Source organism: Bos indicus x Bos taurus, chromosome 5 (assembly GCF_003369695.1).
Source record: "Bos indicus x Bos taurus breed Angus x Brahman F1 hybrid chromosome 5, Bos_hybrid_MaternalHap_v2.0, whole genome shotgun sequence".
NCBI lineage: Eukaryota > Metazoa > Chordata > Mammalia > Artiodactyla > Bovidae > Bos > Bos indicus x Bos taurus.
Genome location: NC_040080.1, coordinates 103,466,330 through 103,481,958, shown reverse-complemented (window position 1 = coordinate 103,481,958; position 15,629 = coordinate 103,466,330).

The following is a 15,629-nucleotide window of genomic DNA, read 5'->3' as shown; positions in this document are numbered from 1 at the left end:
AATGGGAAATAGCTGCTTCATTTTCTGTCCCTTTGCGATGTTACCTGGGACATCACCTCTTTCTCAACTGTTCAGAATTAGGTCACTGTAATCAGAGTTCTTAAAGACCATTTGCAAGGAATTCATTTTAAGGAAGAAAACAGAATTACCCAATGTCTTTAATGGAAATTCTGAAAATATGTAAAATAAAATTGTAAAATAGATTATTTTCAGAATATTATAATCTAGATGTACCTTTGATTCTCATTTTATTGGGTCCTAGAAGAGAAGAGGTTAAGCACTAAAAAAAAAAAATAAAGTTAGAGAAAAGGGTAGTTTCTTGCTGGTAACTTTAATTCTCTTTCCTTTGTAGAATTCTTGTTTTTGTTTTGCATTTTTTTTCATACAAGAAGGATTATATATGTGTTTCTACCTTTGTTTCAGACTTTGAAATGAATTTAGCAGCAGTCATGTGACTTCATTTTTTTCTTCTTTAATACATGTCATTTTTCATCATTCATTAATTGTTTTTAAATGTAATATAAGTAAAACCAAACTGCAAGTACTCTGTTTTATTTAACATATTTGTATTTTGGTACTTTGCAGTAGTTCATATTTTTCATTTTATGTAATATATAAACTGCTTTTGCAGCTTACCACAACTTATTTACCTATTACACTGATAATGAATATTTGGATTTTTTCCTATATTTTTGCAATTATAAATAAATTGGAGAAGGGCATGGCAACCCACTCCAGTATTCTTGCCTGGAATCTCATGGGCAAAGGAGCTTGGCCGGCTACAATCCATGGGGCTGCAAAAAGTCGGACATGACTGAAGCGACTTCAGTTCAGTTCAGTTCAGTTCAGTCGCTCAGTCGTGTCCGACTCTTTGCGACCCCATGAATCGCAGCACGCCAGGCTTCCCTGTCCATCACCAACTCCCTGGAGTTCACTCAAACTCATGTCCATCAAGTCGGTGATGCAATCCAGCCATCTCATCCACTGTCGTCCCCTTCTCCTCCTGCCCCCAATCCCTCCCAGCATCAGAGTCTTTTCCAATGAGTTAACTCTTTGCATGAGGTGGCCAAAGTACTGGAGTTTCAGCTTTAGCATCATTCCTTCCAAAGAACACCCAGGACTGATCTCCTTTAGAATGGACTGGTTGGATCTCCTTGCAGTCCAAGGGACTCTCAACAGTCTTCTCCAACACCACAATTCAAAAACATCAATTCTTCAGCACTCAGCTTTCTTCACAGTCCAACTCTCGCATCCATACATGACCACTGGAAAAACCAAAGCCTTGACTAGACGGACCTTTGTTGGCAAAGTAATGTCTCTACTTTTTTTTTTTTTTGATACTATATCTTTATTTTATCTTTTTATGATATTATACATGTTTTAATGCCGTTCTCCCAAATCATCCTCCCCTCCCTCTCCCATAGAGTCCAAAAGACTGTTCTATACATCTGCGTCTCTTTTGCTGTCTCGCATACAAGATTGTCATTACCATATTTCTAAATTCCATATATATGCGTTAGTATACTGTATTGGCGTTTTTCTTTCTGGCTTACTTCACTCTACTTTTGAACATGCTATCTAGGTTGGTCATAATTTTCCTTCCAAGGAGTAAGTGTCTTTTAATTTCATGGCTGCAATCATCATCTGCAGTGATTTTGGAGCCCAAAAAGCGACTTAGCACTGCACGTAAATTATAAATAAAACTGCTATGAATGTTTTAAGGTATATATTTTGCTGGATATTCACTCATTTTTTTAGGTATGTACCTAGAAATGGAATTACTTTATTTAATTTTAGTAGATATCATCAAACAATTTACCAATCTTTTGCTATTATAGTTATTCTATTACAATAGGTGTTTTCAAGTTTATTAATTCTAACTTTAGTTTCCAGACTGCACATTTCATCTAGAAAGTTTTTAATTTCAAATATTGTGTGTTTGAAGTTTTTAAATGTTCTTTCAATAATTTTTTGTAGATTGAAATTCTTTTTTTTTAAGTTGTCAAGATTTATATTTTTAAATGAGATTTATTTTTTTTAAATTTTTTTAAATTTTATTTTATTTTTAAACTTTACATAATTGTATTAGTTTTGCCAAATATCAAAATGAATCCATCACAGGTATACATGTGCTCCCCATCCTGAACCCTCCTCCCTCCTCCCTCCCCATACCATCCCTCTGGGTCATCCCAGTGCACTATTTAAAACCTCTACCTTTAAAATTTGTCTTTTCTGAAATATATTATCAATATTTTAAAATTAATTGTTTGATTTCTCTATGTATCACCCAAGGATCTGTTTCCAGTCTTTTTGTTTTTCAATCATCTAGTCATAGATTTCTTCAGGCCTTTGCATTTTCAATAGTATCCCAGCTATTGTGGATAAAAACATTTTAGAAGATCTGGGTGATATTATTTTTAAAGCAAGGTTAATTTTTCTCCTGCCAGGTAAATAGTGGATCATGCTGGTACTCTCTTGGCTTGGTTCTATTGTCAGAGGACCATGATGCCACCACTGATAATCTGAATTAAAAACACAAAGTTGAAATTATTGTTTACAATATTAAGGAAGAATTTTGTTTGTTAGGCACATTCTTTACAAATGAATCTGAGAGACTCATTTATGGATTGGTAGGCTCTCAAGAGTCTTCTCCAACACCATAGTTCAAAAGCATCAATTCTTCAGTGCTCAGCTTTCTTCACAGTCCAACTCTCACATCTATACATGACCACTGGAAAAACCATAGCCTTGACTAGACAGACCTTTGTTGGCAAAGTAATGCTCTACTTTTCAATATGCTCTCTAGGTTGGTCATAACTTTCCTTCCAAGGAGTAAGCGTCTTTTAATTTCATGGCTGCAGTCACCATCTGCAGTGATTTTGGAGCCCAGAAAAATAAAGTCTGACACTGTTTCCACTGTTTCCCCATCCAATTCCCATGAAGTGATGGGACCAGATGCCATGATCTTAGTTTTCTGAATGTTGAGCTTTAAGCCAACTTTTTCACTCTCCTCTTTCACTTTCATCAAGAGGCTTTGTAGTTCCTCTTCACTTTCTGCCATAAGGGTGGTGGCATCTGCATATCTGAGGTTATTAATATTTCTCCCAGCAATCTTGATTCCAGCTTGTGCCTCTTCCAGCCTAGCGTATCTCATGATGCTTTTGAACTGTGGTGTTGGGGAAGACTCTTGAGAGTCCCTTGGACTGCAAGGAGATCCAACCAGTCCATTCTGAAGGAGATCAGCCCTGGGATTTCTTTGGAAGGAATGATGCTAAAGCTGAAACTCTAATACTTTGGCCACCTCATGCGAAGAGTTGACTCATTGGAAAAGACTCTGATGCTGGGAGGGATTGGAGGCAGGAGGAGAAGGGGACAACAGAAGATGAGATGGCTGGATGGCATCACCGACTTGATGGATGTGAGTCTGAGTGAACTCTGGGAGTTGGTGATGGACAGGAAAGCCTGGTGTGCTGCAATTCATGGGGTCACAAAGAGTCGGACACAACTGAGTGACTGAACTGAACTGAACTGAGGCTTTCAGGGCATGAGTAGACTCACATCAAATGTGAAAGTGTGATTACTCAGAAGCAGGCTATTTATTACTTACTAAACTGGGCTTCCCTGGTGGTTCAGATGGTAAAATGTCTCCCTGCAATGCCGGAGACCTGGGTTTCATCCCTGGTTTGGGACGATCCCTTGGAGAAGGAAATGGCAACCCACTCCAGTACTCTTGCCTGAAAAATTCCAAGGAGCCTGAAAGGCTACAGTCCATGGGGTTGCAGAGTCGGGTGACTGAGCAATTTCTCTTTCTTTCTAAGCTGATATACCTTTATTGGAATCATCTGCTCTTGATTAGCTTACTGTCCTAAGTGAGAGGCTGACACTGATTGGTTTGCTTGTGATGTGTGTTCACTGAGTTCACTTAGTTTCACTAAGTTCTGATGACTACTTATAATGACTACAAAATAATCAGTCTTTGCTTAAATGTGTGAAAACATTTTCATCCTCAACATTTTCCTGAATTTGGTTTATTTTAGTTTTCCTCTTACTTATAAGGTGTAGTTCTAACTCCTATGCCATGACTCATTTCTTAGGCATGGTCCTTCTACTTCCAAAGTGTCTTTGGCCACCCCGAGGTCCAATATCTATCTCAAGCCAGTAATACTGTTATGTCTAGCTTATATTCTATTTCTGTGCAAAATAATTTAGGGAAAAAGAAACCCACCCTCAGGGAAAAAATGTAAGCATGGCTTATTTCACATGCTTTATATGCTTTCTTAATGTTTGTAGCTGCACAGATCCTCCTTCTATTGACTGTCTTCCAAAACTTGTAAAAGTATTTTGCATATTTTGTCTATATTTATAATTTTTAACAGAAAATCCAGTCCAATATAAGCTAATCCATCAGCTAAAACTGGAAAACTTTGAAAAGTATTTTCAAAAATTAACTCAAGATGTAGCATTCATTCATATTTTAAAGAAGCATGTTTTCTCTATAATTAACAGTTTTACTATGATACACAAAACCAGCATCTACACATTGGTGTCCAAACAATCTGAGATAACAAAGCCTAGAATGACCCAGTAAATGATAGTTGAGAAAAGTTCTATTTGACAAATTGACAAATTGTGTTTGATTGCATTATTGGCCCTAATTAAGGAGTCTCCCTGTATGTATGTCCTTCTCTAATTTTGTATCATGTTTTCACATTGACTTTGGGTGCAGCCATGTAACTTACTTTGCCTAATGAGAGAGTAGCACATTTGATACGCTTAGAGTCTTGAGAATACTTATTTTTACTTTCTCTCTTAAAACTGTGCCACTACCATGAAGATAACCAGGGTACACTAAAGTAGGATCAGGAGGAACACAGGGAAATATCCTAGATGAAGATATCTTAAGGTAACCAGCCTCTAACTAATCCACCAGCTCTTCTCAAACACATAATGTTAGAGTGGTAAGCTGAGCCTCACTCAAATCAGTAGAATAATCTAATTCATGAGAAACAAAAGACAATTGCTGTTTTAAATCATCATGTATGTAAATAAACTGTTAGCTCAGAAATGGCTAACAGGTATACCAAGAGGAAAATGTTATTAACATTTTCTGACAAGATCATTAATGCTAAATACACCAAAAAGACTTTTTTACATACTATTCCTCCTCCTCAAAACTCTCTAGTCTAATTTTTACATGATTTGCTTTTTCACTTTCTCTGGTTCTTCCTCAAGGATCACATCTATTTTTTTCCTTATTACTTAACAATATTCCCTTCAAACATCTGTGTGTGTGTGTGTCCCTCTCTCTGTGTCTCTCATACATACACAAACACATAAGATTTTTTTAAAAATAATATTTCCTCAGTAAAATTAAGCTGCATAATACAAATATTAGAATGATTTTTTCTAGTGAATCACAGTAACTTCAAGTGCTAGGAAAGCCTGAAATGTAGTGGTTCATCAATATATAATTGTTGAATTAACATTGATAAATCAGGTCAGTTCAAATTCAGTTGCTCACTCAGTCGTGTCCAGACTCTTTGCGACCCCATGAATCACAACACGTGATTCATCACCAACTTCTGGAGTTCACTCAGACTCATGTCCATCAAGTCAGTGATGTCATCCAGCCATCTCGTCCTCTGTTGTCCCCTTCTCCTCCTGCCCCCAATCCCTCCCAGCATCAGAGTCTTTTCCAATGAGTCAACTTTTCACATGAGGTGGCCAAAGTACTGGAGTTTCAGCTTTAGCATCATTCCTTCCAAAGAAATCCGAGGACTGATCTCCTTCAGAATGGACTGGTTGGATCTCCTTGCAGTCCAAGGGACTCTCAAGAGTCTTCTCCAACACCACAGTTCAAAAGCATCAATTCTTCAGCGCTCAGCTTTCTTCACAGTCCAACTCTCACATCCATACATGACCACTGGAAAAACCATAGCCTTGACTAGATGGACCTTTATCGGCAAAGTAATGTCTCTGCTTTTCAATATGCTATCTAGGTTGGTCATAACTTTCTTTCCAAGGATTAAGCGTCTTTTAATTTCATGGCTGCAGTCACCATCTTCAGTGATTTTGGAGTCCCAAAAAATAAAGTCTGACACCGTTTCCACTGTTTCCCCATCTATTTCCCATGAAGTAATGGGACCAGATGCCATGATCTTCGTTTTCTGAATGTTGAGCTTTAAGCCAACTTTTTCACTCTCCACTTTTACTTTGTGAGAAACATTGATAAATAGTATGTGTTACATTGATAAACATTGATAAATGGTATGTGTTAATAGACAATGTGTGTAGTAGACACCTCATCTTAAAAACTAAAATAGTTCAAACCGAACATAAGATGGGACCACTAGAATTACTTGAAATATATCCAATAATCATAGTAATAAAACTAAATATATATATGGGCTTAATAGCAGAATGAATGTTATTAGAAATAATGAGCTAGAATTTTTTTTAAAGTAGTAAAATAGAGAACAAAGACATTAAAATATGAAGGGGACATTAAAATAGAAGATATAAATATAAGCTACAACAATGACAGCAAAGAGGACAAATAATGTTATCAAAGAAACAACAAGAAGTATTCTCCATAGGTAAAGAAAGTTATGTTTCATATGAAAAGTATTAAATACCATCCAATAATATCTAAGTACTGAATGGAAAGAATACAAAGGCCTAGGTATATAACTCTAAGTATTTCTTAAAAAGAGAAACTACAATAAAAACAAGTAAATACATGCATATGCACATGCTAAATGAAGAACATGGTAAAAGAATAAAGATAGTCAAATCATGCATAAGCCTCTTAAAAAGCAATAATGAAATAGTCACTCCATCATCAAAAAATTTAATGGAGCAACTATTATTTTTCAGTCATGGTTCCAAGTTCTTGAAATATATCTATAAGGAAAACAGAAAAAATATGTTCCTACCTGCCATCTATCATCAGTCATTCTGAACCTAACTGCCAATGGCTAAATGAGCATTCAAGCGGCAGGGTAAAATAAATATCTTTTTTTTTAGCATTCAGAAAGTCAAGAGATTTATCAAGCATAGTCTAAGTTGAAAGAATTATTAGACTATATATTCACATGGACAAAAATGTAAAGCCCCAAAAAGAAAAGAATGAGAAGTTAACTATCTTCTGAAATCAATGTTAAATCTTATGTTTTACTTATGAATAAAAAAAAAAAATAGTAGGCTATTACTCTTGGGCAAATGACAGCAAATCTTGTCTCTTGCTGCAAAGGAAATATAAATATGGCAATAGTAATACAAGTAAAATGCTTATCAAATTTATTGAGAGCTCTATCCATCTCTAATATATGCATGTTCTATCCATTAAAAAATACTACAGACTAAACTCACTTGTGAAACTTTATGTAAAAGCCTGAAATAAAATATTATCACACCGAGGGCAAGATCTTCAAAAATATTTTAAAATATGGTTATTTCAGGAGTCATAAAAATCCACTATGTATATTAAGTATTTTAATACATCTATCATACACTGCACAACAAATTAGCACAAGCTGCCTCTTGAGAAATTTGTATGCAGGTCAGGAAGCAACAGTTAGAACTGGATGTGGAACAACAGACTGGTTCCAAATAGGAAAAGGAGTATGTCAAGTCACCCTGTTTATTTAACTTATATGTAGAGTACATCATGAGAGACTCTGGGCTGGAAGAAACACAAGCTGGAATCAAGATTGCCGGGAGAAATATCAGTAACTTCAGATATGCAGATGACACCACCCTTATGGCAGAAAGTGAAGAGGAACTACAAAGCCTCTTGATGAAAGTGAAAGAGGAGAGTGAAAAAGTTGGCTTAAAGCTCAACATTCAGAAAACAAAGATTATGGCATCTGGTCCCATCTCTTCATGGGAAATAGATGGGGAAACAGTGGAAACAGTGTCAGACTTCATTTTTCTGGGCTCCAAAATCACTGCAGATGGTGACTGCAGCCATGAAATTAAAAGACGCTTACTCCTTGGAAGGAAAGTTATGACCAACTAGATAGCATATTCAAAAGCAGAGACATTACTTTGCCAACAAAGGTCCATCTAGTCAAGGCTCTGGTTTTTCCTGTGGTCATGTATAGACATGAGAGTTGGACTGTGAAGAAGGCTGAGTGCCAAAGAATTGATGCTTTTGAACTGTGGTGTTGGAGAAGACTCTTGAGAGTGCCTTGGACTGCTAGGAGATCCAACTAGTCCATTCTGAAGGAGATCAGTCCTCGGATTTCTTTGGAAGGAATGATGCTAAAACTGAAACTCCAGTACTTTGGCCACCTCATGCAAAGAGTTGACTCATTGGAAAAGACTCTGATGCTGGGAGGGATTGGGGGCGAGAGGAGAAGGGGACGACAGAGGATGAGATGGCTGGATGGCATCACTGACTCGATGGACGTGAGTCTCAGTGAACTCCGGCAATTGGTGATGGACAGGGTGGCCTGGCATGCTGTGATTCATGGGGTTGCAAAGAGTCGGACACGACTGAGTGACTGATCTGATCTGATCTGATAGCATATTAAAGCAATGTACATTTATTATCTCACAGCTTTCATGACTCAGAAGTTCAAACACGGCTTAATCAGTTCCTCTGTTCAAGGTCTCTCATGGCAGTTGAAATGTCTCATGTGATTTCCAGGATTCTCTCCTAAGATTACATGATTGCTGATATTATTCACTTGCTCACAGTGGTAGACCTGAGGCTTCAGTTCCAAGAGGCCACCTCTCTCAACAGGCAATTTGTAACAAGTCTGTTAGCATCTTCATGGCCAGAAAGAGAACATCTGTGTTGCTCTTAGTTTCTTCTCGGGTTTTTGACCTCTAGACACTTTTAAATGACTAACATGATTAGATCAGGCCTACCCAAGATGACCTCCCTTTTAATTAACATAAACTTATTAGGATCTTGTGTCTACAAAATCCCTTTTGAAAATTTAATATAATGGAATGCAATCACTCAAGTATTATTGCATTACCTTTATAATATTCTGTTGGTTAGAGTGAAGTTACAGGTCCCGGATATAATCAACTTGAAGGGATTGAACAGGACATGGATGACTGTGGGTAATAGATTTCTTTCTATAATATAGAGTTGGCCAAAAAGTTCTTTCAAGATTTTCCATGTTATGGAACAAACTTTTGGCCAACCCAATATATAATATATATAATAATAATAGAAATATATTAAAATTTATTAATTTCTCCATTGAGCCTTTCATTTATGCATTATCATATATTAATTGATATAAAATAGCATGTGATCATCTGTAGATTCTTAAAAGTTAATTGACAAAATATTACTTCCATTTTTTTTAAAGACAGTCATTTTGGATCAGCAGATATGCATTTAACATATCTCATATGTTATATACTCAATATATCTCAGTATTGAAGCCAGACGATAGAGAAATATTAAGAATTTTTCTATTTAGTCAGAAACAAAAAAATATATGTTTTATCTTCACTATACTTAACATTATGTTTGGAAAAAGTTGTCCATGGTCTTTCTGCAGGTCTTATATCAACTTTTGTTCCGGAACACACTCTCAATTGCATTTGTAGAGTAAGCAGTCTTGGAATATTTTCATAATGTCTCATTGCAGAGCTGGGGATCAGATTTGTTTACTAACCAGGTGAATAAACATAATATGTCTTCCTCTGAGATGAAAGGGTTAATAGTTTTGTTTGTTTTTTCCTTATGTTGTTGTGGTTTAGTTGATAAGTTGTATCTGATTCTTAAAACCCCATGGACTGTAGCCTGCCAGGCTCCTCTATCCATAGGATTTTCCAGGCAAGAATAATGGAGTGCCATTTCTTTCTCCAGGGGATCTTCCTAACCCAGAGATCGATCCCAGGGCTCCTGCATTGCAGGCAAATTCTTTACCAACTGAGCTACAAGGAAAGCCTTATGTTGTTGGGAGTGTTCCAAGCTGGAAGTTAAACAATTGTAACACAGACCCACTGCATGCACAGCAGCCACCTAGCCAGCTCCATATCATTCTTGTAGAACTTGGAGAGCGAAGAAAACCACTAGATATATGAAACCTATGCTGCTTGCTTTATTGTGAGTTGTAAATTCCTTTGTGTCTGACCCAGGAATTGCATGCCTTCCGTCAACATCCCTGGAAGTATGTCAGTCTAATTTGTTAGCTTACAAGTATGGTAAATTATCAGACATTTCACAGTTAATGATACATGGTTTTGGCAATATTAGCTATTGCAATGAGATGAGACAAGACAATGAGCATAATTAGGATTGGAAAGAAAAACAGTCTCATTTCTCTCTGCATATAACCTGAAAAAATATGTCTGGGAATCTCTCCCAAAATCAATTACAAAGTGAAAACAAGTATTAAGATAATTTAGTCAAGTCTATGGCTTTGTAATAAAGATTCTAAAAACAAATAACCATCAATGATGTAAACCAAAAACAAACAAAAATGAGTAGGAGGAAATATTAAAATAGGGGAGGGAGGTGGGAGGGGGGTTCAGGATGGGCAACACATGTACACCCATGGGTAATTCATGTTAATGTATGGCAAAACCAACTACAATATTGTAAAGTAATTAGCCTCCAATTAAAATAAATACATTTATATTTTAAAAAATTAGAAAATAAAAAAGTAAAATAGAATATTAAAATATTAATTTTAATTAATAGTAAAATAGAAGGTATTTTGATACAAGAAATTACATATTTTTATGCATAAACAGTAATACTGAAGAACCAACAAATAGCTGTAAAACACATATTTAAAGACACAAAACTAGACTTAAAAATTAAAAAGATATCATTAACTTGGATAGAAAGGCTCAAAATAAAAAACAAAAATTTAGTTATTCCTTGGTTTTTGAATGTTTTAAAATTTCAACTAAAGTAGTGTCAAGTCTCTGCCTCCAACTTTGAGCTAGGCACTTGGATTAGAAAATGTACTTTGAAGAACAAATAAGTGAGACTTTCCAGGAAACCCTAGGAAAAGAAGAACAAGGAGAATGGCACATAATCAGAGACTAATGAAAATCAATTCAGTTCAGTCGCTCAGTCGTGTCTGACTCTTTGTGACCCCATGGACTGTACCATGACCAAGCTTCCCTGTCCATCATGAACTCCTGGAGCTTACCCAGACTCACATCCATTGAGTCAGTGAAGCCATCCAACCATCTCATCCTCTTTTGTCCCCTGCTCTTCCCTCCTTCAATCTTTCCCAGCTGATGCAGGGTCTTTTCAAATGAGCCAGTTCTTCACAACAGGTGGCCAAAATATTGGAGTGTAAGCTTCAGCATCAGTCAATGAAAATATTCACCCTAAATATACCATCTTAAATTACCAGAGAACAAATGACATGTTAATAACCAATGTTGGGGGAAAAAATTGAGTCTATTCCCCCATTTTATAAGAAAGTGAATTCCAAATCTTTTCTCTTTGGATCAACTATGTAAATGTATCAAATGTACCTTAAAATTAAGATAATAAAATGAGTGAATTTCTCTCTAGCCAGGAGTATGGGACTTCCAGTCATGACTCAAAATCCAACATTAGTATGAAAAATATGAATTTGATTTTATTAAAAAAAAAAAAACTAGGCAAAAATAAGCATAAAGAAAAAGTTTATGAAAAATTTAATTTCCAGAATTCCAAGTAAGATGGAAAAATAGTTCTAAGTATTTTAAAAAAGGATAACACTTGAACAAGCTTGTGCTAGTAAGGTACTGTGTATGCCTAAATTCAAAGCTTAGTGACCTTCCAGGTATTCTAGCCTTGATATTCAGCAGTAATATTTGTTTTTCACAATTATATCTTTATTTCATCATCTCATGTTAATTGTACTTAATTGTATACTGAATTGGATGAATTTAACTCAGATGACCATTATATCTACTACTGTGGGCAGGATTCCTTAGAAGAAATGGAGTAGCCATCATAGTAGCCAACAAAAAAGTCTGAAATGCAGTACTTGGATGCAATCTCAAAAATGACAGAATGATCTCTGTTCGTTTCCAAGGCAAACCATTTACTATCACGGTAATCCAAGTCTATGCCCCGACCAGTAATGCTGAAGAAGCTGAAGTTGAACAGTTCTACGAATACCTACAAGATGTTCTAGAACTAACACCCCCAAAAGATGTCCTTTTAGTTATAGGGGGCTGGAATGCAAAAGTTAGGAAGTCAAGAAACACCTGGAGTAACAGGAACATTTGACCTTGGAATACGGAATGAAGCAGGACAAAGGCTAATAGAGTTCTGGCAAGGGAAAACACTGGTCATAGCAAACACCCTCTTCCAACAACACAAGAGAAGACTCTACACATGGACATCACCAGATGGTCAACACTGAAATCAGATTGATTATATTCTTTGTAGCCAAAGATGGAGAAGCTCTATACAGTCAACAAAAACAAGACTGGGAGCTGACTGTGGCTCAGATCATGAACTCCTTATTGCCAAATTCAGACTGAAATTGAAGAAAGTAGAGAAAACCACAAGACCATTCAGGTATGACCTAAATCAAACTACTTATGACTATACAGTGGAAGTGAAAAATAGATTTAAGGGACTAGATCTGACAGAGTGCCTGATAAACAATGGATGGAGGTTCATGACATTGTACATGAGACAGGAATCAAGACCATCCCCCCCAAAAAAATGCAAAAAAGCAAAATGACTGTCTGGGGAGGCTTTACAAATAGCTGAAAAAGAAGGAAAGTGAAAAGCAAAGGAGAAAAGGAAAGATATAAGCATCTGAATGCAGAGTTCCAAAGCATAGCAAGGAGAGATAAGAAAGCCTTCCTCAGTGAGCAATGCAAAGATAGAGGAAAATAATAGAATGGGAATGACTAGAGATCGCTTCAAGAAAATTAGAGATACCAAGGGAACATTTCATGCAAAGATGGACTCAATAAAGGACAAAAATGGTAGGGACCTATCAGAAGCCGAAGATATTAAGAAGAGGTGGCAAGAATACACAGAAGAACTGTACAGAAAAGATCTTCATGACCCAGATAATCACGATGGTGTGATCACTCACCTAGAGCCTATATCCTGGAATGTGAAGTCAAGTGGGCCTTAGGAAGCATCACTAAGAACAAAGCTAGTGGAGGTGATGCAATTCCACTTGAGCTATTTCAAATCCTGAAAGATGATGCTGTGAAAGTGCTGCAATCAATATGCCAGCATGTTTGGAAAACTCAGCAGTGGCCACAGAACTGGAAAAGGTCAGTTTTCATTCCAATCCCAAAGAAAGGCAATGCCAAAGAATGCTCAGACTACCACACAATTGCATTCATCTCACACGCTAGTAAAGTGATGCTTAAAATTCTCCAAGCCATGCTTCAGCAATACGTGAACCATGAACTTCCAGATGTTCAAGCTGGTTTTAGAAAAGGCAGAGGAACCAGAGATCAAATTGCCAACATCCACTGGTTCATGGAAAAAGCAAGAGAGTTCCAGAAAACATCTATTTCTGCTTTATTGACTATGCCAAAGCCTTTGACTGTGTGAATCACAATAAACTGTGGAAAATTCTGAAAGAGATGGGAATACCAGACCACCTGACCTGCTTCTTGAGAAACCTGTATGCAGGTCAGGAAGCAACAGTTAGAACTGCACATGGAACAACAGACTGGTTCCAAACAGGAAAAGGAGTACGTCAAGGCTGTATATTGTCACCCTGTCTATTTAACTTCTATGCAGAGTACATCATGAGAAATGCTGGGCTGGGAGAAGCACAAGCTGGAATCAAGATTGCCAGGAGAAATATCAATAACCTCAGATATGCAGATGACACCACCCTTATGGCAGAAAGTGAAGAAGAACTAAAGAACCTCTTAATGAAAATGAAAGAGGACAGTGGAAAAAGTTGGCTTAAAGGTCAACATTCAGAAAACGAAGATCATGGCATCTGGTCCCATCACTTCATGGCAGAGATGGGGAAACAGTGGAAACAGTGAATGCCTTTATTTTTCTGGGCTCCAAAATCACTGCAGATGGTGATTGCAGCCATGAAATTAAAAGACACTTACTCCTTGGAAGGAAAGCTGTGACCAACCTAGACAGCATATTAAAAAGCAGAGACATTACTTTGTCAACAAGGGTCCATCTAGTCAAGGCTATGGTTTTTCCAGTGGTCATGTATGCATGTGAGAGTTTGACTATAAAGAAAGCTGAATGCAGAAGAACTGATTCTTTTGAACTGTGGTGTTGGTGAAGACTCTTGAGAGTCCCTTGGACTGCAAGGAGATCCAACCAGTCCCTTTTACAGGAGATCAGTCCTGGGTGTTCATTGGAAGGACTGATGTTGAAGCTGAAATGCCAATACTTTGGCCACCTGATGTGAAGAGTTGACTCAATTTGAAAAGACCCTGATGCTTGGAGGGATTGGGGGAAGGAGGAGAAGGGGATGACAGAGGATGAGATGGCTGGATGGCATCACTGACTCGATGGGCATGGGTTTGGGTGGACTCTGAGAGTTGGTGATGGACAGGGAGGCCTGGCATGCTGTGGTTCATGGGGTCACAAAGAGTCGGACATGACTGAGTGACTGAACGGAACTGAATTTTATACTTTTCTTGATTAATATTCTGTATTTTCAGCATTTATATAACTTACATTTATTCATCGTTTAACATTTATTTTGCTTATTTTGAAATATTTCAAAAGTCTTCCCTTCCATTTCAAGAAAAAATATTTTACAGAGAATACTTTCTCTTTATTATTATCATCCTTTCAACTTCAAATAGATGATAATCAGTTAGTTGAGTAACTACAGATAAGTTGGTCATCATGGTAGGTTTTTAGGGCCAAGCTGTTTGCCATATTCAAGGTACGTGTCAGTATAATTGTTGCTGTGAAAAAAAAACTCACTTTTATTCCATTAAACTAAAATTTGTATGTATTTTGTTCCAAATAATAGACTCTCAGTATAGAAAGTCCATCTCGACCTTCATTTATATATTCAGTATAGGAAGTGATTACATAGCGTAATATATAGAATGATGTACTTAGCTGTAAATTCAAATCAGTCCTTTATTTTTATAATTCTAACTATTGAAGTACCTTGCAAGCTTCTGCTACAGTGATTGTGTTTGCACCACATGGTGGTAAATGGGAACCTTTTTTCTGGTATACTTGCATTTGTGCATGAGAACCACCCCCCGCCACCCGCCCCCCCCCCGCCCCCACCAAACACACACATACACACATGCACTTTATGGAAGGGAATCAAATACTTAATAGTATATGTTCTTGTTCCTATTTATTTTATTCATTTTATAGCTACTTTTAAAGTTCATGGCCATATCAAATTTTTCTTGGGTTCAACTTTGTTTTTTACTTTAGTAAAACATATCTTACATGTTTGTCTTCTTGAGGTTTTTATTGTTGCTTTCCTATTTTTGTGATCCCCAATTTGTTTCTGGGGATTCCTTCATTATTTTTTTACTAGTTTACTTATTTTAAAATGGCAGTACTATAGACTGTTGCTATTATTTTCACCTTGAATGTAACAAAAGCATTTTCAGAATGATCATTTTGAGTAAGGTAGCATTTCAGTCTTTTTATTTTAATTTCTAATTGAAGCCACATTAGCATTGTGAAATTTCTGGATTATATGAGGAGA